Source organism: Medicago sativa, chromosome 6, assembly GCF_051527215.1.
Source record: "Medicago sativa cultivar Bolivia chromosome 6, Bolivia_mono, whole genome shotgun sequence".
In the NCBI taxonomy this organism is placed as follows: Eukaryota; Viridiplantae; Streptophyta; class Magnoliopsida; order Fabales; family Fabaceae; genus Medicago; species Medicago sativa.
This window is the reverse complement of record NC_140754.1, coordinates 63,534,489-63,559,378: the sequence shown is the minus strand read 5'-3', so window position 1 is coordinate 63,559,378 and position 24,890 is coordinate 63,534,489. Positions and strand designations below refer to the sequence as shown.

General features: G+C 31.2%; 4 pseudogenes; all 4 read left to right on the top strand.

The window, feature by feature from the left end:
• Nucleotides 1–709: 709 nt before the first annotated feature.
• LOC146916238 (small ubiquitin-related modifier 2 pseudogene) lies at nucleotides 710–2,446 on the top strand (annotated as a pseudogene).
• A 5,672-nt stretch (nucleotides 2,447–8,118) lies between these two features.
• LOC146916237 (small ubiquitin-related modifier 2 pseudogene) lies at nucleotides 8,119–9,854 on the top strand (annotated as a pseudogene).
• Nucleotides 9,855–15,528: 5,674 nt separating this feature from the next.
• Nucleotides 15,529–17,264, top strand: LOC146916236 (small ubiquitin-related modifier 2 pseudogene; annotated as a pseudogene).
• A 5,684-nt stretch (nucleotides 17,265–22,948) lies between these two features.
• LOC146916235 (small ubiquitin-related modifier 2 pseudogene) lies at nucleotides 22,949–24,498 on the top strand (annotated as a pseudogene).
• The last annotated feature ends 392 nt before the right edge of the window (nucleotides 24,499–24,890 follow it).

The following is a 24,890-nucleotide window of genomic DNA, read 5'->3' as shown; positions in this document are numbered from 1 at the left end:
ATTCTCCTGGTGGTGGTGGGATGGCATGAAAGAGATATGGACAAAAAAAAATTAATTACAATTTTGTGATGTGTTGAATCGTTACCAAATTTTAATCTGAACTTTTCAAATATTTTAATAATAAATCTAAGGATTGATACTTGTTGTACACCCATAAACCACATCTTAGATTGTCCATCCTATAAGCTACCCATTTTTATAGTTTGGAAATTTTTTTCTCATATTTTCATATTGAGTTAAAGGAAGAGCTCGTACAGTGTAACCATATTTTGCACTGACTATCAATAAGAAATCTCCGTTATGTTCAGTTTTAACAATAAAAATTAAAATACACATACATGAGTATGGTAATATGGCAAAAAAAAACTCTAATCAAACACTAGTTTATAAACTGTTTTAAAATGATAACATATATCCTAAAACTCTTTCATATAATAAAATCAATATATTAGAAGGAGGTATATTAATAAAAAAAATGGAATATAGGGAGATAGGGTGTATATTTACCAATTAGAGTGCAAATAGGATTCTCTCCACATTTGTTTTTGGTTGAGTCGAACATTTATTTATAAACTGGTATGCTCCAGTCCGATATACAAAGTTAGCCCATTAATTAAACATAATAAAAAGTACCAATTGAAATAAGATGAACTCATATTCGAATATAGCCCTAATTTTTCAGAGAAGAAAACGCAAAATACAAAGAACGATGTCTTGCGCAGCTTCTAATATAACTTCTGCTTCTAATGTTGAGGAAGAAAAGAAACCCGAGATCTCCTCACACATCGAATTGAAGGTCAAAGGCCAGGTTCGTTTTTCCTTTTCTTTGTGTATATTAATTTTGTGTTTAATTTTACGATTTATGATTTTTTGTTCCTTTTTGTTTTCATTATTGTTTTGATTCCTCTCACTAGCATAATCCTGGAAATTTATGTATATTTAATGTTTTTTGTTAGATATAGAAGAGTATTGTATTTGAGTATGAGAATATAAGTTAGGGGTTTATAATTTTTTTGTAGTTTCAGTTTTTTTTTTAAGTTTTAAAATTCAATGCACAATCAGATAATTAGGCGAAAGCCCTAAGAAAACCTCAAATTGGATAATTATTACAAGTTCACGGTTCTTTGATCTATCGATTCATTTGCATGTGTCAATTTTTTCACTTCAATTTTTGAGATGGAGAGGAGTTTATCTTTATCATTTGGTTTTTTTAGGCTATAATTAGGATAATGATAGTGTTCTTAGGATAGGGATAAAAAATAAAATTTCAATGCAAGGGTGCAGTGAAAGAATAGTAAAAAAATAATTGGGAAACAACATAAGTAGTTGGTTAGACAATTCATTAATTAATTAGATTTTCTTTATACTGTCTAAACTATTCGTAAGGTAACAACGTGGTCATCATAAACAATTTAGAGGCCTTGTTCAACCATTAAAAATTGGGTTACTCTCCATTCTGGAGATAGACATGTTTTTGTTGAGACTTTAGCAACTTTATTCTAATCGTAGTTACAATATTTTGTACATGTAAGTTTAAAATATGGGAAATGTTATCTTGTGCCCTCAAGGCACAAGTTAAGTAGCCAAAGATAGAAATATTTTGTTGGAAATTGTGCATTCAATATTCTTGAAATTTGAAATTTTATCTTTTCAAGACAAAATTTATTATTTAATTCCATTTTTAGATTCTTAACATGTGCCCTGAGGGCACAAGTTTACACTACCCTTATTTGTTTTTTGTATGACAATTAGTGATTTAGGTTATTGCAACCAAAAATAGTTGTTTATATCATCTGTCTTGCCTTACTTTTGTGCCCTTCACCACTCCAACCTCTTCCCTTTAAAAGTCATATTTATTTAATATCATTGTTATGTCACCTGACATCTTTTGCACTTTTAACATTTTTTAAGTAACATTGGTTAACAATATGTATGCTTAAAATCTCAAAATAACATTTCAACATTCTAATATTGTGTCTCTAATAGACAACACTGTGCCATTTCCTTGATATGATGATTTTAAATGTAATATGATAGTCATATGACTTATTTGATGTTGTACTTTATACGGACTATATCATATTTGGTTACACCTGAGTGAGTCCATGGTATAAGAGTAATTTTTATATGATTGTAGGATGGGAATGAAATAGTCTTTAACATAAAGAAAAACGTCCAACTGAAGAGTTTGATGAGTTCCTATTGTCATCGAGTATCTGTGGACATAAACGTGATTGTTTTCCTATTTGATGGCCGCAAAATCAGTGCTGAACAAACTCCTGATGAGGTATTTCTCTCTACTTGACTATTTTTTTACGCTAGAAATACATAACAAACCGAAATTATAGCATTAAAATTTTTATGCATAACTTTTCAGCTAGAAATGGAGGATGCTGATGAGATCGATGCCATGTTGCATCAAACTGGTGGAGCCCCATTAGTTTAAGATATTCTATTGTTTCTAGTGAAAACTTTAATGCATCAATGAGGAGGATTTATTTGGGTGTATGTACCTTATGGTTTTAAAACGTGAAAGTTGTGATAGACATCTTTATTGTAGACTTTTCTTGAATAGTCTGATATGCTCGTGACATCCTCTATAAAACATGGAGTATTATATTTATATTTTGACCTTTTTGAACTTATAATTTTGTCTTGAGATAGCCTTGTCTTTTCTGTTAACACAACACACGTTAGAATTGTTTAGAAATAATAATGTGTATAATTTTGTGTCTTGTGAGAATTGTTTACCTCAAATTGAATCCTAACAAAAATATAGTGAATTAACATTAAAATTGAGAGAATATAGTGAATTATATAACTTGTTTATTTTTTATTTTACCCTTATTTTAAATTGATAAATACAACATAAAAACATTAATATTATATATAAATTATTTTTTATCAATAAAAAGTAATTTAACTTGCTTAATTATAAAAGCAACTAATAACCTTGTATTCTTTTATCTATCAATTTACATGCATAGGTTTTTAACAAACGAAAAAGTAGAAATTGAAAAATATTTTGTTTTTATGCAGGTTGTTTAGTGTCATCAAATAAAATCCCCTTAGTATTATCCTAAAAATTCCAGTGCTGTAAATTAATAAAGGTAATTCAATGATACGAGGGTGTTATGTGCAGGTCAATGGAAAGATGATAGAGAGCAACGAAAGAGAAATGTGTGATGTGAAAAATTGAAAGGATATGTTAGTGATAAACTAATTACAATGAGTGATTCCATCCAATACCTCCCAAATTGGAGGGGAAGAAAAATAAGAGGAGATGATGGAATGGAATGGTATAGATCACATCATGTTCCATCCCGTTCCATCCCATTTTTAAAAAATCCAAACAATGGAATATCATTCCATTCCATCCCATTCCATTCCATTCCATCCCAGACCACTAATCCAAACAGAGCCTAAAAGACAAAAGATATGGTTTAGTCAATTTCACAAACACCTTGTGTGAAATTTGACCCATGTGTGATTCAACCTTCAAAGATTCAATTTCTCCATAAGTTACAAGTATAGAAATCTTATCACTTTATTTATGCAAAGTATTTGGATAGAAATTTCATCTAAAGATTAAATCTTTGTGTTTGTGGCTCAAATCACTTAACACAAGTTTATGAAACTTAACGCAGCCTATAAAATTGTCTGTTTTTGCAAAATAATTTTTACACAACTATAACAAACCAAAATTAAAAGTGATAAAGAGAAGAAGATGAACACAATGATTTGTTTAGGAAGTTTCTCATTCATCCTCTCTTTCATTGGCGGAACCAAGAATTTTATCGAACATGGGAAAAATTTTGATCGCAAATTCAAATGTGACGTAATATATAAATAGTCATAAATCGAAATAAAATAGGCTCGTCATTTTGCCGATAAAAGTACAATTTGAAACAAGAAAGATGAAACATAACCTGTCAATAATGAGCAAAATAAAATTAGGAGGCAAATGCCCTTTCCGAGACCTCTTTGCGATGAATGTTCGAATAATATCAACATAATCAAGTGATTTGAATATCTCCCGCCCGGTGTGACATATCATCAAGTCATTGAACCACACATCGTTGATCTTGTTGGTAACAATTATTTCTCACGGGCTTATAAGATTATTTTACTAGCTTATTTACAGGGTTTGATAAGGGGTGGACTTCTAACTTTTATTGATGTTGGTAATAGTTTTGGTGCCGTTATTGTTGAAGATCCACAAATTAGAAGTTAAAATATGATTTATTATGCCCTGTTGAAGAAGTGATTGCAAGTTTTTTTAGGTATGAAGTGAGTGTAAGTTGTAACTTGATATTATGTCATTTTGTCTAATAAGCTATTATGAATAGTGATTCAAATTTTGTTACCAAAAATTAAATGAACAACGGAGTGTATATAGATTTTGATTTATGTTAGTATTGAGTATTTTTGTGAGTATTGGTTTGGGTGAATGATATAATAGTTCACAGTTAGGGAGAATTATTCTAGGTAAGTCACTTCAAGAATTTATTCAAAAAATTGATTATAGTAATCAATTTCAAATTCCAATGATATTGATTATAATATTTTATTATATTGATTAAACTAATTTTAGTGGCAATTTTATGAATTATTCATTTTTAGAATTTATAGTTAAATAGAAAATATAATAAATAAAATAAAACAATGATAAGTTTTAATGATAGCCAAAACCGTAAATAGAAGTCCATAATGTTTTTAAAATGGTCTCCTTAGAATTACCTACGTTTTGTCCGTAGGTAAAGGTGTAAAACATGCAATGACAACCATTTGGCAATGACAGACAGATTTAGCTACGAAAATTTTCTCTATAGTGACGGATTTTGTCTGTCACTATAAGTCAAATTTCTTGTAGCAATACAAAGAAAGTTTGAGTTGAGCCCGGGCGTGTGCTCGGACTAGCTGGATGGTGAATCCGCCCCTGCTTTCTTTGGTTTACGTTTGCCACCAATTAAAAAAATTGGAATTGAGATATTAAATTACTTTTGCAAAGTATTTGATTACAAGAAGAAAAATAAACAATAAACTAAAAATCAATTGTAGATACAGTCCATTATATACGAAGATGAGATTCTTCTTCTTCCATTGATCTTCTCCAAAGATCAAGACCCGAATTTCTCGACGATGCTCTGCGTGATACTCATTTGTAAGGCTCAAATTTTCAAAGTTTTCGCTATGTCTGAATTCGTTAACCTAATTCGTGACAAAACCTCCAAAATCAATTCTCAAATTTTGCGAGGAAAAACCTAGGTTTTGTTGACAATTCCCCAAGTTCTCTCAACCTAATTTATCAGATTATAATTTCTTAAATTGGACTTCATCTACCAATCTAATCTAACATCCATTTTCAATTTGTTATGTGTTTGAAAATTGTGTGTTTAGAGTGAAAATATGATGAAAGAAAGGTTTATATGTTTATGAACTTTCTTATGTTGAAAAGGATACATGAATGATTATTTATGTGTTTAAAATAAGATTAGAGTGAGAAAAATTTCCAATAAAATTTTAGAAAAGTTTTTCACAATTTTATGAAAATGTTGCATCTTAAACCGGTTTGAGCAGAACTCGTATCGTTCAAGTTTCAATATGGACAAGAAAAATTTCAAAGCCAAGACAACTTGTACCATTCCAAGTAGGGTCGGCCTGCACCGGTTTAAGTTTAACGATGGCACTCAACATTTTTTTCATGACTTGATATTTTGAACCGATTTAAGGAACACTTGCACCGGTTCAATAACTTCAATTTAGTCCATGATCTCGAAAAAATCCAGTTTTACTTGAAATTAATTGAACATTCCTAAGGGTGATAGCACTTTAAAGATTAGGAAATAAATCCAATATACATCATATCTAATTTTTTTTTTGAAGGATACATCATATCTAATTAAACACCCCCCCCCCCACACACACACACACACGTTGGCACCAAATCCTAACATTTCTTTGTTTTGATCTGAATGGCTCTCATTTATTCATTTAATTGTTAATGTGGGGAATCTTAAGAGAAAAGCATATCACACTCATCTTCTTCCTCCCGAGGTCGGGTATCCTTACCGTTCAGGTTCTTCCACACAACCAAATACCTATTGATCATAGCAAGAAAAGAAAGTCAATATAAACTGAATATGTTCTTTTCTATAGCAAAAAAATGTTTTGAATCTTTGAAATTTCACTTTCATGCTACAATCATTTTATGAATTATTTGATCACATAAGAGAGAAACAAGTTGATCCAAATGTTGACAACCATCCCAAAGACACACATGAAAGAGACACAAAACAAACGACGACAACAATAGAAATATAAATGTAAGTAATATTGATAATAAAGCAAGCAAGAATTAGTTAGTTACATATATGATATATCTTAAATAGAAAACATCATATACCAAATATAATAGAAACATCAGGTAGCCCTCACATTTCGGGTTTCCACCGCCTATCCTTCATATCCCAGTATATCATAAAAGTATCGGATAATTGTTCTTTTTAAAAATTAAATTAAATTTTCGGATACTCTCCTGATACGTATCGGGAAGTATACGAAGGTGAGAAAAACACAAGGAAGAGAGGGGGGGGGGGGGGTGAATTGTGGTTTCTTTTTCTTCTCCTAAAACTGAAGTCACTATTTAGAACCTGATAGAGTTCAGCTTCTGAAGTGATGTTCAGAGTCTAAATGCAGCGGATAAGTAGAGAGAGAGAGAGAGAGAGAGAGAGAGAGAGGAAAGACACAAAGCAATTTATAGTGGTTCCTTCCTCAAACACATACAGGCCAAATCAACTTCATGAAAGAATGAGATGATCGTTGTAAACCTGCTAACTGACCAAACAACAACAAAAAAATCTCAAAGAGCACCATAATCAAACAAGTAAATGTGTAACCACTTCCACACTAGGGGCCATAACCCACCAAAGAAATTACAGCCTAAAAATAGATGATCAGATGTCACCAATGAGCCTCACCCACCAACACAAATATTATCTCCAAATTGAAGAACCCTTATTCGCACCAGAATGCCTTTAGTTGGTAGTGTTGCGGAGAAGACACCAAGAAAACAAGGAGACCTTTAACGGAACCTGTTTATGCCAAACATTATTGACCAACCCTTTGTCAATAGGGTTTTCTGCAGCCGTAAAGAGATGATATACCCAACTAACAGAGTAGCCTTTGATATGATCAAGTAACCACTTCCAATTGTCAAGAATGTAAGCCTGCAAAACAATGTTATGAAGCAAAGAACAACATCCCCTAACACTCTTCTCTTCCCAAGCAAACAAACTACTCCTCCACTTCCACGCTTCTCCCCTTTCGTCCCACCATAGCCGAACCATATTTTCTTGTAAGTAGATTTTTGACATTTCTTAATATTCAAATTAGATTATTCTCTTGGTGGTGGTGGTGGTGGTGGGGTGGCATGAAAGAGATATGGACAAAAAAAAAAGTTAATTACAATTTTGTTGATGTGTTGAATCGTTACCAAATTTTAATCTGAACTTTTCAAATATTTTAATAATAAATCTAAGGATAAATACTTGTTGTACACCCATAAACCACATCTTAGATTGTCCATCCTATAAGCTACCCATTTTTATAGTTTGGAAATTTATTTCTCATATTTTCATATTGAGTTAAAGGAAGAGCTCGTACACTGTAAACATATTTTGCACTGACTATCAATAAGAAATCTCTGTTATGTTCAGTTTTAACAATAAAAATTAAAATACACATACATGAGTGTGGTAAAATGGCCAAAAAAACTCTAATCAAACACTAGTTTATAAACTGTTTTAAAATGATAACATATATCCTAAAACTCTTTCATATAATAAAATCAATATTTTAGAAGGTGGTATATTAATAAAAAAAATGGAATATAGGGGGATAGGGTGTATATTTACCAATTAGAGTGCAAATAGGATTCTCTCCACATTTGTTTTTGATTGAGTCGAACATTTATTTATAAACTGGTATGCTCCAGTCCGATATACAAAGTTAGCCCATTAATTAAACATAATAAAAAGTACCAATTGAAATAAGATGAACTCATATTCGAATATAGCCCTAATTTTTCAGAGAAGAAAACGCAAAATACAAAGAACGATGTCTTGCGCAGCTTCTAATATAACTTCTGCTTCTAATGTTGAGGAAGAAAAGAAACCCGAGATCTCCTCACACATCGAATTGAAGGTCAAAGGCCAGGTTCGTTTTTCCTTTTCTTTGTGTATATTAATTTTGTGTTTAATTTTACGATTTATGATTTTTTGTTCCTTTTTGTTTTCATTATTGTTTTGATTCCTCTCACTAGCATAATCCTGGAAATTTATGTATATTTAATGTTTTTTGTTAGATATAGAAGAGTATTGTATTTGAGTATGAGAATATAAGTTAGGGGTTTATAATTTTTTTGTAGTTTCAGTTTTTTTTTAAGTTTTAAAATTCAATGCACAATCAGATAATTAGGCGAAAGCCCTAAGAAAACCTCAAATTGGATAATTATTACAAGTTCACGGTTCTTTGATCTATCGATTCATTTGCATGTGTCAATTTTTTCACTTCAATTTTTGAGATGGAGAGGAGTTTATCTTTATCATTTGGTTTTTTTAGGCTATAATTAGGATAATGATAGTGTTCTTAGGATAGGGATAAAAAATAAAATTTCAATGCAAGGGTGCAGTGAAAGAATAGTAAAAAAATAATTGGGAAACAACATAAGTAGTTGGTTAGACAATTCATTAATTAATTAGATTTTCTTTATACTGTCTAAACTATTCGTAAGGTAACAACGTGGTCATCATAAACAATTTAGAGGCCTTGTTCAACCATTAAAAATTGGGTTACTCTCCATTCTGAAGATAGACATGTTTTTGTTGAGACTTTAGCAACTTTATTCTAATCGTAGTTACAATATTTTGTACATGTAAGTTTAAAATATGGGAAATGTTATCTTGTGCCCTCAAGGCACAAGTTAAGTAGCCAAAGATAGAAATATTTTGTTGGAAATTGTGCATTCAATATTCTTGAAATTTGAAATTTTATCTTTTCAAGACAAAATTTATTATTTAATTCCATTTTTAGATTCTTAACATGTGCCCTGAGGGCACAAGTTTACACTACCCTTATTTGTTTTTTGTATGACAATTAGTGATTTAGGTTATTGCAACCAAAAATAGTTGTTTATATCATCTGTCTTGCCTTACTTTTGTGCCCTTCACCACTCCAACCTCTTCCCTTTAAAAGTCATATTTATTTAATATCATTGTTATGTCACCTGACATCTTTTGCACTTTTAACATTTTTTAAGTAACATTGGTTAACAATATGTATGCTTAAAATCTCAAAATAACATTTCAACATTCTAATATTGTGTCTCTAATAGACAACACTGTGCCATTTCCTTGATATGATGATTTTAAATGTAATATGATAGTCATATGACTTATTTGATGTTGTACTTTATACGGACTATATCATATTTGGTTACACCTGAGTGAGTCCATGGTATAAGAGTAATTTTTATATGATTGTAGGATGGGAATGAAATAGTCTTTAACATAAAGAAAAACGTCCAACTGAAGAGTTTGATGAGTTCCTATTGTCATCGAGTATCTGTGGACATAAACGTGATTGTTTTCCTATTTGATGGCCGCAAAATCAGTGCTGAACAAACTCCTGATGAGGTATTTCTCTCTACTTGACTATTTTTTTACGCTAGAAATACATAACAAACCGAAATTATAGCATTAAAATTTTTATGCATAACTTTTCAGCTAGAAATGGAGGATGCTGATGAGATCGATGCCATGTTGCATCAAACTGGTGGAGCCCCATTAGTTTAAGATATTCTATTGTTTCTAGTGAAAACTTTAATGCATCAATGAGGAGGATTTATTTGGGTGTATGTACCTTATGGTTTTAAAACGTGAAAGTTGTGATAGACATCTTTATTGTAGACTTTTCTTGAATAGTCTGATATGCTCGTGACATCCTCTATAAAACATGGAGTATTATATTTATATTTTGACCTTTTTGAACTTATAATTTTGTCTTGAGATAGCCTTGTCTTTTCTGTTAACACAACACACGTTAGAATTGTTTAGAAATAATAATGTGTATAATTTTGTGTCTTGTGAGAATTGTTTACCTCAAATTGAATCCTAACAAAAATATAGTGAATTAACATTAAAATTGAGAGAATATAGTGAATTATATAACTTGTTTATTTTTTATTTTACCCTTATTTTAAATTGATAAATACAACATAAAAACATTAATATTATATATAAATTATTTTTTATCAATAAAAAGTAATTTAACTTGCTTAATTATAAAAGCAACTAATAACCTTGTATTCTTTTATCTATCAATTTACATGCATAGGTTTTTAACAAACGAAAAAGTAGAAATTGAAAAATATTTTGTTTTTATGCAGGTTGTTTAGTGTCATCAAATAAAATCCCCTTAATATTATCCTAAAAATTCCAGTGCTGTAAATTAATAAAGGTAATTCAATGATACGAGGGTGTTATGTGCAGGTCAATGGAAAGATGATAGAGAGCAACGAAAGAGAAATGTGTGATGTGAAAAATTGAAAGGATATGTTAGTGATAAACTAATTACAATGAGTGATTCCATCCAATACCTCCCAAATTGGAGGGGAAGAAAAATAAGAGGAGATGATGGAATGGAATGGTATAGATCACATCATGTTCCATCCCGTTCCATCCCATTTTTAAAAAATCCAAATCCATTCCATCCCATTCCATTCCATTCCATCCCAGACCACTAATCCAAACAGAGCCTAAAAGACAAAAGATATGGTTTAGTCAATTTCACAAACACCTTGTGTGAAATTTGACCCATGTGTGATTCAACCTTCAAAGATTCAATTTCTCCATAAGTTACAAGTATAGAAATCTTATCACTTTATTTATGCAAAGTATTTGGATAGAAATTTCATCTAAAGATTAAATCTTTGTGTTTGTGGCTCAAATCACTTAACACAAGTTTATGAAACTTAACGCAGCCTATAAAATTGTCTGTTTTTGCAAAATAATTTTTACACAACTATAACAAACCAAAATTAAAAGTGATAAAGAGAAGAAGATGAACACAATGATTTGTTTAGGAAGTTTCTCATTCATCCTCTCTTTCATTGGCGGAACCAAGAATTTTATCGAACATGGGAAAAATTTTGATCGCAAATTCAAATGTGACGTAATATATAAATAGTCATAAATCGAAATAAAATAGGCTCGTCATTTTGCCGATAAAAGTACAATTTGAAACAAGAAAGATGAAACATAACCTGTCAATAATGAGCAAAATAAAATTAGGAGGCAAATGCCCTTTCCGAGACCTCTTTGCGATGAATGTTCGAATAATATCAACATAATCAAGTGATTTGAATATCTCCCGTCCGGTGTGACATATCATCAAGTCATTGAACCACACATCGTTGATCTTGTTGGTAACAATTATTTCTCACGGGCTTATAAGATTATTTTACTAGCTTATTTACAGGGTTTGATAAGGGGTGGACTTCTAACTTTTATTGATGTTGGTAATAGTTTTGGTGCCGTTATTGTTGAAGATCCACAAATTAGAAGTTAAAATATGATTTATTATGCCCTGTTGAAGAAGTGATTGCAAGTTTTTTTAGGTATGAAGTGAGTGTAAGTTGTAACTTGATATTATGTCATTTTGTCTAATAAGCTATTATGAATAGTGATTCAAATTTTGTTACCAAAAATTAAATGAACAACGGAGTGTATATAGATTTTGATTTATGTTAGTATTGAGTATTTTTGTGAGTATTGGTTTGGGTGAATGATATAATAGTTCACAGTTAGGGAGAATTATTCTAGGTAAGTCACTTCAAGAATTTATTCAAAAAATTGATTATAGTAATCAATTTCAAATTCCAATGATATTGATTATAATATTTTATTATATTGATTAAACTAATTTTAGTGGCAATTTTATGAATTATTCATTTTTAGAATTTATAGTTAAATAGAAAATATAATAAATAAAATAAAACAATGATAAGTTTTAATGATAGCCAAAACCGTAAATAGAAGTCCATAATGTTTTTAAAATGGTCTCCTTAGAATTACCTACGTTTTGTCCGTAGGTAAAGGTGTAAAACATGCAATGACAACCATTTGGCAATGACAGACAGATTTAGCTACGAAAATTTTCTCTATAGTGACGGATTTTGTCTGTCACTATAAGTCAAATTTCTTGTAGCAATACAAAGAAAGTTTGAGTTGAGCCCGGGCGTGTGCTCGGACTAGCTGGATGGTGAATCCGCCCCTGCTTTCTTTGGTTTACGTCTGCCACCAATTAAAAAAATTGGAATTGAGATATTAAATTACTTTTGCAAAGTATTTGATTACAAGAAGAAAAATAAACAATAAACTAAAAATCAATTGTAGATACAGTCCATTATATACGAAGATGAGATTCTTCTTCTTCCATTGATCTTCTCCAAAGATCAAGACCCGAATTTCTCGACGATGCTCTGCGTGATACTCATTTGTAAGGCTCAAATTTTCAAAGTTTTCGCTATGTCTGAATTCGTTAACCTAATTCGTGACAAAACCTCCAAAATCAATTCTCAAATTTTGCGAGGAAAAACCTAGGTTTTGTTGACAATTCCCCAAGTTCTCTCAACCTAATTTATCAGATTATAATTTCTTAAATTGGACTTCATCTACCAATCTAATCTAACATCCATTTTCAATTTGTTATGTGTTTGAAAATTGTGTGTTTAGAGTGAAAATATGATGAAAGAAAGGTTTATATGTTTATGAACTTTCTTATGTTGAAAAGGATACATGAATGATTATTTATGTGTTTAAAATAAGATTAGAGTGAGAAAAATTTCCAATAAAATTTTAGAAAAGTTTTTCACAATTTTATGAAAATGTTGCATCTTAAACCGGTTTGAGCAGAACTCGTATCGTTCAAGTTTCAATATGGACAAGAAAAATTTCAAAGCCAAGACAACTTGTACCATTCCAAGTAAGGTCGGCCTGCACCGGTTTAAGTTTAACGATGGCACTCAACATTTTTTTCATGACTTGATATTTTGAACCGATTTATGGAACACTTGCACCGGTTCAATAACTTCAATTTAGTCCATGATCTCGAAAAAATCCAGTTTTACTTGAAATTAATTGAACATTCCTACGGGTGATAGCACTTTAAAGATTAGGAAATAAATCCAATATACATCATATCTAATTTTTTTTTTGAAGGATACATCATATCTAATTAAACACCCCCCCCCCCCCCCCACACACACACACACACACACGTTGGCACCAAATCCTAACATTTCTTTGTTTTGATCTGAATGGCTCTCATTTATTCGTTTAATTGTTAATGTGGGGAATCTTAAGAGAAAAGCATATCACACTCATCTTCTTCCTCCCGAGGTCGGGTATCCTTACCGTTCAGGTTCTTCCACACAACCAAATACCTATTGATCATAGCAAGAAAAGAAAGTCAATATAAACTGAATATGTTCTTTTCTATAGCAAAAAAATGTTTTGAATCTTTGAAATTTCACTTTCATGCTACAATCATTTTATGAATTATTTGATCACATAAGAGAGAAACAAGTTGATCCAAATGTTGACAACCATCCCAAAGACACACATGAAAGAGACACAAAACAAACGACGACAACAATAGAAATATAAATGTAAGTAATATTGATAATAAAGCAAGCAAGAATTAGTTAGTTACATATATGATATATCTTAAATAGAAAACATCATATACCAAATATAATAGAAACATCAGGTAGCCCTCACATTTCGGGTTTCCACCGCCTATCCTTCATATCCCAGTATATCATAAAAGTATCGGATAATTGTTCTTTTTAAAAATTAAATTAAATTTTCGGATACTCTCCTGATACGTATCGGGAAGTATACGAAGGTGAGAAAAACACAGGGAAGAGAGGGGGGGGTGAATTGTGGTTTCTTTTTCTTCTCCTAAAACTGAAGTCACTATTTAGAACCTGATAGAGTTCAGCTTCTGAAGTGATGTTCAGAGTCTAAATGCAGCGGATAAGTAGAGAGAGAGAGAGAGAGAGAGAGAGAGAGAGAGAGAGAGAGAGAGGAAGACACAAAGCAATTTATAGTGGTTCCTTCCTCAAACACATACAGGCCAAATCAACTTCATGAAAGAATGAGATGATCGTTGTAAACCTGCTAACTGACCAAACAACAACAAAAAAATCTCAAAGAGCACCATAATCAAACAAGTAAATGTGTAACCACTTCCACACTAGGGGCCATAACCCACCAAAGAAATTACAGCCTAAAAATAGATGATCAGATGTCACCAATGAGCCTCACCCACCAACACAAATATTATCTCCAACTTGAAGAACCTTTATTCGCACCAGAATGCCTTTAGTTGGTAGTGTTGCGGAGAAGACACCAAGAAAACAAGGAGACCTTTAACGGAACCTGTTTATGCCAAACATTATTGACCAACCCTTTGTCAATAGGGTTTTCTGCAGCCGTAAAGAGATGATATACCCAACTAACAGAGTAGCCTTTGATATGATCAAGTAACCACTTCCAATTGTCAAGAATGTAAGCCTGCAAAACAATGTTATGAAGCAAAGAACAACATCCCCTAACACTCTTCTCTTCCCAAGCAAACAAACTACTCCTCCACTTCCACGCTTCTCCCCTTTCGTCCCACCATAGCCGAACCATATTTTCTTGTAAGTAGATTTTTGACATTTCTTAATATTCAAATTAGATTATTCTCTTGGTGGTGGTGGTGGTGGTGGGGTGGCATGAAAGAGATATGGACAAAAAAAAAAGTTAATTACAATTTTGTTGATGTGTTGAATCGTTACCAAATTTTAATCTGAACTTTTCAAATATTTTAATAATAAATCTAAGGATAAATACTTGTTGTACACCCATAAACCACATCTTAGATTGTCCATCCTATAAGCTACCCATTTTTATAGTTTGGAAATTTATTTCTCATATTTTCATATTGAGTTAAAGGAAGAGCTCGTACACTGTAAACATATTTTGCACTGACTATCAATAAGAAATCTCTGTTATGTTCAGTTTTAACAATAAAAATTAAAATACACATACATGAGTGTGGTAAAATGGCCAAAAAAACTCTAATCAAACACTAGTTTATAAACTGTTTTAAAATGATAACATATATCCTAAAACTCTTTCATATAATAAAATCAATATTTTAGAATGTGGTATATTAATAAAAAAAATGGAATATAGGGGGATAGGGTGTATATTTACCAATTAGAGTGCAAATAGGATTCTCTCCACATTTGTTTTTGATTGAGTCGAACATTTATTTATAAACTGGTATGCTCCAGTCCGATATACAAAGTTAGCCCATTAATTAAACATAATAAAAAGTACCAATTGAAATAAGATGAACTCATATTCGAATATAGCCCTAATTTTTCAGAGAAGAAAACGCAAAATACAAAGAACGATGTCTTGCGCAGCTTCTAATATAACTTCTGCTTCTAATGTTGAGGAAGAAAAGAAACCCGAGATCTCCTCACACATCGAATTGAAGGTCAAAGGCCAGGTTCGTTTTTCCTTTTCTTTGTGTATATTAATTTTGTGTTTAATTTTACGATTTATGATTTTTTGTTCCTTTTTGTTTTCATTATTGTTTTGATTCCTCTCACTAGCATAATCCTGGAAATTTATGTATATTTAATGTTTTTTGTTAGATATAGAAGAGTATTGTATTTGAGTATGAGAATATAAGTTAGGGGTTTATAATTTTTTTGTAGTTTCAGTTTTTTTTTAAGTTTTAAAATTCAATGCACAATCAGATAATTAGGCGAAAGCCCTAAGAAAACCTCAAATTGGATAATTATTACAAGTTCACGGTTCTTTGATCTATCGATTCATTTGCATGTGTCAATTTTTTCACTTCAATTTTTGAGATGGAGAGGAGTTTATCTTTATCATTTGGTTTTTTTAGGCTATAATTAGGATAATGATAGTGTTCTTAGGATAGGGATAAAAAATAAAATTTCAATGCAAGGGTGCAGTGAAAGAATAGTAAAAAAATAATTGGGAAACAACATAAGTAGTTGGTTAGACAATTCATTAATTAATTAGATTTTCTTTATACTGTCTAAACTATTCGTAAGGTAACAACGTGGTCATCATAAACAATTTAGAGGCCTTGTTCAACCATTAAAAATTGGGTTACTCTCCATTCTGGAGATAGACATGTTTTTGTTGAGACTTTAGCAACTTTATTCTAATCGTAGTTACAATATTTTGTACATGTAAGTTTAAAATATGGGAAATGTTATCTTGTGCCCTCAAGGCACAAGTTAAGTAGCCAAAGATAGAAATATTTTGTTGGAAATTGTGCATTCAATATTCTTGAAATTTGAAATTTTATCTTTTCAAGACAAAATTTATTATTTAATTCCATTTTTAGATTCTTAACATGTGCCCTGAGGGCACAAGTTTACACTACCCTTATTTGTTTTTTGTATGACAATTAGTGATTTAGGTTATTGCAACCAAAAATAGTTGTTTATATCATCTGTCTTGCCTTACTTTTGTGCCCTTCACCACTCCAACCTCTTCCCTTTAAAAGTCATATTTATTTAATATCATTGTTATGTCACCTGACATCTTTTGCACTTTTAACATTTTTTAAGTAACATTGGTTAACAATATGTATGCTTAAAATCTCAAAATAACATTTCAACATTCTAATATTGTGTCTCTAATAGACAACACTGTGCCATTTCCTTGATATGATGATTTTAAATGTAATATGATAGTCATATGACTTATTTGATGTTGTACTTTATACGGACTATATCATATTTGGTTACACCTGAGTGAGTCCATGGTATAAGAGTAATTTTTATATGATTGTAGGATGGGAATGAAATAGTCTTTAACATAAAGAAAAACGTCCAACTGAAGAGTTTGATGAGTTCCTATTGTCATCGAGTATCTGTGGACATAAACGTGATTGTTTTCCTATTTGATGGCCGCAAAATCAGTGCTGAACAAACTCCTGATGAGGTATTTCTCTCTACTTGACTATTTTTTTACGCTAGAAATACATAACAAACCGAAATTATAGCATTAAAATTTTTATGCATAACTTTTCAGCTAGAAATGGAGGATGCTGATGAGATCGATGCCATGTTGCATCAAACTGGTGGAGCCCCATTAGTTTAAGATATTCTATTGTTTCTAGTGAAAACTTTAATGCATCAATGAGGAGGATTTATTTGGGTGTATGTACCTTATGGTTTTAAAACGTGAAAGTTGTGATAGACATCTTTATTGTAGACTTTTCTTGAATAGTCTGATATGCTCGTGACATCCTCTATAAAACATGGAGTATTATATTTATATTTTGACCTTTTTGAACTTATAATTTTGTCTTGAGATAGCCTTGTCTTTTCTGTTAACACAACACACGTTAGAATTGTTTAGAAATAATAATGTGTATAATTTTGTGTCTTGTGAGAATTGTTTACCTCAAATTGAATCCTAACAAAAATATAGTGAATTAACATTAAAATTGAGAGAATATAGTGAATTATATAACTTGTTTATTTTTTATTTTACCCTTATTTTAAATTGATAAATACAACATAAAAACATTAATATTATATATAAATTATTTTTTATCAATAAAAAGTAATTTAACTTGCTTAATTATAAAAGCAACTAATAACCTTGTATTCTTTTATCTATCAATTTACATGCATAGGTTTTTAACAAACGAAAAAGTAGAAATTGAAAAATATTTTGTTTTTATGCAGGTTGTTTAGTGTCATCAAATAAAATCCCCTTAATATTATCCTAAAAATTCCAGTGCTGTAAATTAATAAAGGTAATTCAATGATACGAGGGTGTTATGTGCAGGTCAATGGAAAGATGATAGAGAGCAACGAAAGAGAAATGTGTGATGTGAAAAATTGAAAGGATATGTTAGTGATAAACTAATTACAATGAGTGATTCCATCCAATACCTCCCAAATTGGAGGGGAAGAAAAATAAGAGGAGATGATGGAATGGAATGGTATAGATCACATCATGTTCCATCCCGTTCCATCCCATTTTTAAAAAATCCAAACAATGGAATATCATTCCATTCCATCCCATTCCATTCCATTCCATCCCAGACCACTAATCCAAACAGAGCCTAAAAGACAAAAGATATGGTTTAGTCAATTTCACAAACACCTTGTGTGAAATTTGACCCATGTGTGATTCAACCTTCAAAGATTCAATTTCTCCATAAGTTACAAGTATAGAAATCTTATCACTTTATTTATGCAAAGTATTTGGATAGAAATTTCATCTAAAGATTAAATCTTTGTGTTTGTGGCTCAAATCACTTAACACAAGTTTATGAAACTTAACGCAGCCTATAAAATTGTCTGTTTTTGCAAAATAATTTTTACACAACTATAACAAACCAAAATTAAAAGTGATAAAGAGAAGAAGATGAACACAATGATTTGTTTAGGAAGTTTCTCATTCATCCTCTCTTTCATTGGCGGAACCAAGAATTTTATCGAACATGGGAAAAATTTTGATCGCAAATTCAAATGTGACGTAATATATAAATAGTCATAAATCGAAATAAAATAGGCTCGTCATTTTGCCGATAAAAGTACAATTTGAAACAAGAAAGATGAAACATAACCTGTCAATAATGAGCAAAATAAAATTAGGAGGCAAATGCCCTTTCCGAGACCTCTTTGCGATGAATGTTCGAATAATATCAACATAATCAAGTGATTTGAATATCTCCCGCCCGGTGTGACATATCATCAAGTCATTGAACCACACATCGTTGATCTTGTTGGTAACAATTATTTCTCACGGGCTTATAAGATTATTTTACTAGCTTATTTACAGGGTTTGATAAGGGGTGGACTTCTAACTTTTATTGATGTTGGTAATAGTTTTGGTGCCGTTATTGTTGAAGATCCACAAATTAGAAGTTAAAATATGATTTATTATGCCCTGTTGAAGAAGTGATTGCAAGTTTTTTTAGGTATGAAGTGAGTGTAAGTTGTAACTTGATATTATGTCATTTTGTCTAATAAGCTATTATGAATAGTGATTCAAATTTTGTTACCAAAAATTAAATGAACAACGGAGTGTATATAGATTTTGATTTATGTTAGTATTGAGTATTTTTGTGAGTATTGGTTTGGGTGAATGATATAATAGTTCACAGTTAGGGAGAATTATTCTAGGTAAGTCACTTCAAGAATTTATTCAAAAAATTGATTATAGTAATCAATTTCAAATTCCAATGATATTGATTATAATATTTTATTATATTGATTAAACTAATTTTAGTGGCAATTTTATGAATTATTCATTTTTAGAATTTATAGTTAAATAGAAAATATAATAAATAAAATAAAACAATGATAAGTTTTAATGATAGCCAAAACCGTAAATAGAAGTCCATAATGTTTTTAAAATGGTCTCCTTAGAATTACCTACGTTTTGTCCGTAGGTAAAGGTGTAAAACATGCAATGACAACCATTTGGCAATGACAGACAGATTTAGCTACGAAAATTTTCTCTATAGTGACGGATTTTGTCTGTCACTGGAAGTCAAATTTCTTGTAGCAATACAAAGAAAGTTTGAGTTGAGCCCGGGCGTGTGCTCGGACTAGCTGGATGGTGAATCCGCCCCTGCTTTCTTTGGTTTACGTCTGCCACCAATTAAAAAAATTGGAATTGAGATATTAAATTACTTTTGCAAAGTATTTGATTACAAGAAGAAAAATAAACAATAAACTAAAAATCAATTGTAGATACAGTCCATTATATACGAAGATGAGATTCTTCTTCTTCCATTGATCTTCTCCAAAGATCAAGACCCGAATTTCTCGACGATGCTCTGCGTGATACTCATTTGTAAGGCTCAAATTTTCAAAGTTTTCGCTATGTCTGAATTCGTTAACCTAATTCGTGACAAAACCTCCAAAATCAATTCTCAAATTTTGCGAGGAAAAACCTAGGTTTTGTTGACAATTCCCCAAGTTCTCTCAACCTAATTTATCAGATTATAATTTCTTAAATTGGACTTCATCTACCAATCTAATCTAACATCCATTTTCAATTTGTTATGTGTTTGAAAATTGTGTGTTTAGAGTGAAAATATGATGAAAGAAAGGTTTATATGTTTATGAACTTTCTTATGTTGAAAAGGATACATGAATGATTATTTATGTGTTTAAAATAAGATTAGAGTGAGAAAAATTTCCAATAAAATTTTAGAAAAGTTTTTCACAATTTTATGAAAATGTTGCATCTTAAACCGGTTTGAGCAGAACTCGTATCGTTCAAGTTTCAATATGGACAAGAAAAATTTCAAAGCCAAGACAACTTGTACCATTCCAAGTAAGGTCGGCCTGCACCGGTTTAAGTTTAACGATGGCACTCAACATTTTTTTCATGACTTGATATTTTGAACCGATTTAAGGAACACTTGCACCGGTTCAATAACTTCAATTTAGTCCATGATCTTGAAAAAATCCAGTTTTACTTGAAATTAATTGAACATTCCTAAGGGTGATAGCACTTTAAAGATTAGGAAATAAATCCAATATACATCATATCTAATTTTTTTTTTGAAGGATACATCATATCTAATTAAACACCCCCCCCCCCCCCCCCCCACACACACACGTTGGCACCAAATCCTAACATTTCTTTGTTTTGATCTGAATGGCTCTCATTTATTCGTTTAATTGTTAATGTGGGGAATCTTAAGAGAAAAGCATATCACACTCATCTTCTTCCTCCCGAGGTCGGGTATCCTTACCGTTCAGGTTCTTCCACACAACCAAATACCTATTGATCATAGCAAGAAAAGAAAGTCAATATAAACTGAATATGTTCTTTTCTATAGCAAAAAAATGTTTTGAATCTTTGAAATTTCACTTTCATGCTACAATCATTTTATGAATTATTTGATCACATAAGAGAGAAACAAGTTGATCCAAATGTTGACAACCATCCCAAAGACACACATGAAAGAGACACAAAACAAACGACGACAACAATAGAAATATAAATGTAAGTAATATTGATAATAAAGCAAGCAAGAATTAGTTAGTTACATATATGATATATCTTAAATAGAAAACATCATATACCAAATATAATAGAAACATCAGGTAGCCCTCACATTTCGGGTTTCCACCGCCTATCCTTCATATCCCAGTATATCATAAAAGTATCGGATAATTGTTCTTTTTAAAAATTAAATTAAATTTTCGGATACTCTCCTGATACGTATCGGGAAGTATACGAAGGTGAGAAAAACACAGGGAAGAGAGGGGGGGGTGAATTGTGGTTTCTTTTTCTTCTCCTAAAACTGAAGTCACTATTTAGAACCTGATAGAGTTCAGCTTCTGAAGTGATGTTCAGAGTCTAAATGCAGCGGATAAGTAGAGAGAGAGAGAGAGAGAGAGAGAGAGAGAGAGAGAGAGAGAGAGAGGAAAGACACAAAGCAATTTATAGTGGTTCCTTCCTCAAACACATACAGGCCAAATCAACTTCATGAAAGAATGAGATGATCGTTGTAAACCTGCTAACTGACCAAACAACAACAAAAAAATCTCAAAGAGCACCATAATCAAACAAGTAAATGTGTAACCACTTCCACACTAGGGGCCATAACCCACCAAAGAAATTACAGCCTAAAAATAGATGATCAGATGTCACCAATGAGCCTCACCCACCAACACAAATATTATCTCCAACTTGAAGAACCCTTATTCGCACCAGAATGCCTTTAGTTGGTAGTGTTGCGGAGAAGACACCAAGAAAACAAGGAGACCTTTAACGGAACCTGTTTATGCCAAACATTATTGACCAACCCTTTGTCAATAGGGTTTTCTGCAGCCGTAAAGAGATGATATACCCAACTAACAGAGTAGCCTTTGATATGATCAAGTAACCACTTCCAATTGTCAAGAATGTAAGCCTGCAAAACAATGTTATGAAGCAAAGAACAACATCCCCTAACACTCTTCTCTTCCCAAGCAAACAAACTACTCCTCCACTTCCACGCTTCTCCCCTTTCGTCCCACCATAGCCGAACCATATTTTCTTGTAAGTAGATTTTTGACATTTCTTAATATTCAAATTAGATTATTCTCTTGGTGGTGGTGGTGGTGGTGGGGTGGCATGAAAGAGATATGGACAAAAAAAAAAAGTTAATTACAATTTTGTTGATGTGTTGAATCGTTACCAAATTTTAATCTGAACTTTTCAAATATTTTAATAATAAATCTAAGGATAAATACTTGTTGTACACCCATAAACCACATCTTAGATTGTCCATCCTATAAGCTACCCATTTTTATAGTTTGGAAATTTATTTCTCATATTTTCATATTGAGTTAAAGGAAGAGCTCGTACACTGTAAACATATTTTGCACTGACTATCAATAAGAAATCTCTGTTATGTTCAGTTTTAACAATAAAAATTAAAATACACATACATGAGTGTGGTAAAATGGCCAAAAAAACTCTAATCAAACACTAGTTTATAAACTGTTTTAAAATGATAACATATATCCTAAAACTCTTTCATATAATAAAATCAATATTTTAGAAGGTGGTATATTAATAAAAAAAATGGAATATAGGGGGATAGGGTGTATATTTACCAATTAGAGTGCAAATAGGATTCTCTCCACATTTGTTTTTGATTGAGTCGAACATTTATTTATAAACTGGTATGCTCCAGTCCGATATACAAAGTTAGCCCATTAATTAAACATAATAAAAGTACCAATTGAAATAAGATGAACTCATATTCGAATATAGCCCTAATTTTTCAGAGAAGAAAACGCAAAATACAAAGAACGATGTCTTGCGCAGCTTCCACTATAACTTCTGCTTCTAATGTTGAGGAAGACAAGAAACCCGAGATCTCCTCACATATCGAATTGAAGGTCAAAGGCCAGGTTCGTTTTTCCTTTTCTTTGTGTATATTAATTTTGTGTTTAATTTTACGATTTATGAATTTTTGTTCCTTTTTGTTTTCATTATTGTTTTGATTCCTCTCACTAGCGTAATCCTGGAAATTTATGTATATTTAATGTTTTTTGTTAGATATAGAAGAGTATTGTATTTGAGTATGAGAATATAAGTTAAAAAAAGTTAGGGGTTTATAATTTTTTTGTAGTTTCAGTTTTTTTTAAGTTTTAAAATTCAATGCACAATCAGATAATTAGGCCAAGCCCCAAGAAAACCTCAAATTGGATAATTATTACAAGTTCACGGTTCTTTGATCTATCGATTAATTTGCATGTGCCAATTTTTTCACTTCAATTTTTGACATGGAGAGGAGTTCACCTTCATCATTTGGTTTTTTTAGGCTATAATTAGGATAATGATAGTGTTCTTAGGATAGGGATAAAAAATAAAATTTCAATGCAAGGGTGCAGTGGAAGAATAGTAATTGGGAAACAACATAAGTAGTTGGTTAGACAATTCATTAATTAATTAGATTTTCTTTATATTGTCTAAACTATTCGTAAGGTAACAACGTGGTCATCATAAACAATTTAGAGGCCTTGTTCATCAATTAAAAATTGGGTTACTCTCCATTCTGGAGATAGACATGTTTTTGTTGAGACTTTAGCAACTTTATTCTAATCGTAGTTACAATATTTTGTATATGTAAGTGTAAATTATTTGTTTTTTGTATGACAATTAATGATTTAGGTTATTGCAACCAAAAATAGTTGTTTATATCATCTGTCTTGCCTTACTTTTGTGCCCTTCACCACTCCAACCTCTTCCCTTTAAAAGTCATATTTATTTAATATCATTGTTATGTCACCTGACATCTTTTGCACTTTTAACATTTTTTAAGTAACATTGGTTAACAATATGTATGCTTAAAATCTCAAAATAACATTTCAACATTCTAATATTGTGTCTCTAATAGACAACACTGTGTCATTTTCTTGATATGATGATTTTAAATGTGATATGATAGTCATATGACTTATTTGATGTTGTACTTTATACGGACTATATCATATTTGGTTACACCTGAGTGAGTCCATGGTATAAGAGTAATTTTTATATGATTGTAGGATGGGAGTGATATAGTCTTTAAAATAAAGAAAAACGTCCAACTGAAGAGTTTGATGAGTTCCTATTGTCATCGTGTATCTGTGGACATAAACGTGATTGTTTTCCTATTTGATGGCCGCAAAATCAGGGCTGAACAAACTCCTGATGAGGTATTTCTCTCTACTTTACTATATTTTTTTACGCTAGAAATACATAACAAACCGAAATTATAGCATTAAAATTTTTATGTATAACTTTTCAGCTAGAAATGGAGGATGCTGATGAGATCGATGCCATGTTGCACCAAACTGGTGGAGCCCCATTAGTTTAAGATATTCTATTGTTTCTTTTGAAAACTTTAATGCATCAATAAGGAGTATTTATTTGGGTGTATGTACCTTATGGTTTTAAAATGTGAAAGTTGTGATACACATCTTTATTGTTGACTTTTCTTGAGTAATTTGATATGCTCGTGACATCCTCTATAAAACATGGAGTATTATATTTATATTTTGACCTTTTTGAACTTATAATTTTGTCTTGAGATAGCTTTGTCTTTTCTGTTAACACAACACACATGAGAATTGTTTAGAAATAACAGTGTGTATAATTTTGCGTCTTGTGAGAATTGTTTACCAAGTTTGTCTTTGAAGTAAACATTCAAATTGAACCCTAACAAAAATAAAAACCCAAAATAGTTTTTATCAGCACGCTATAATATGA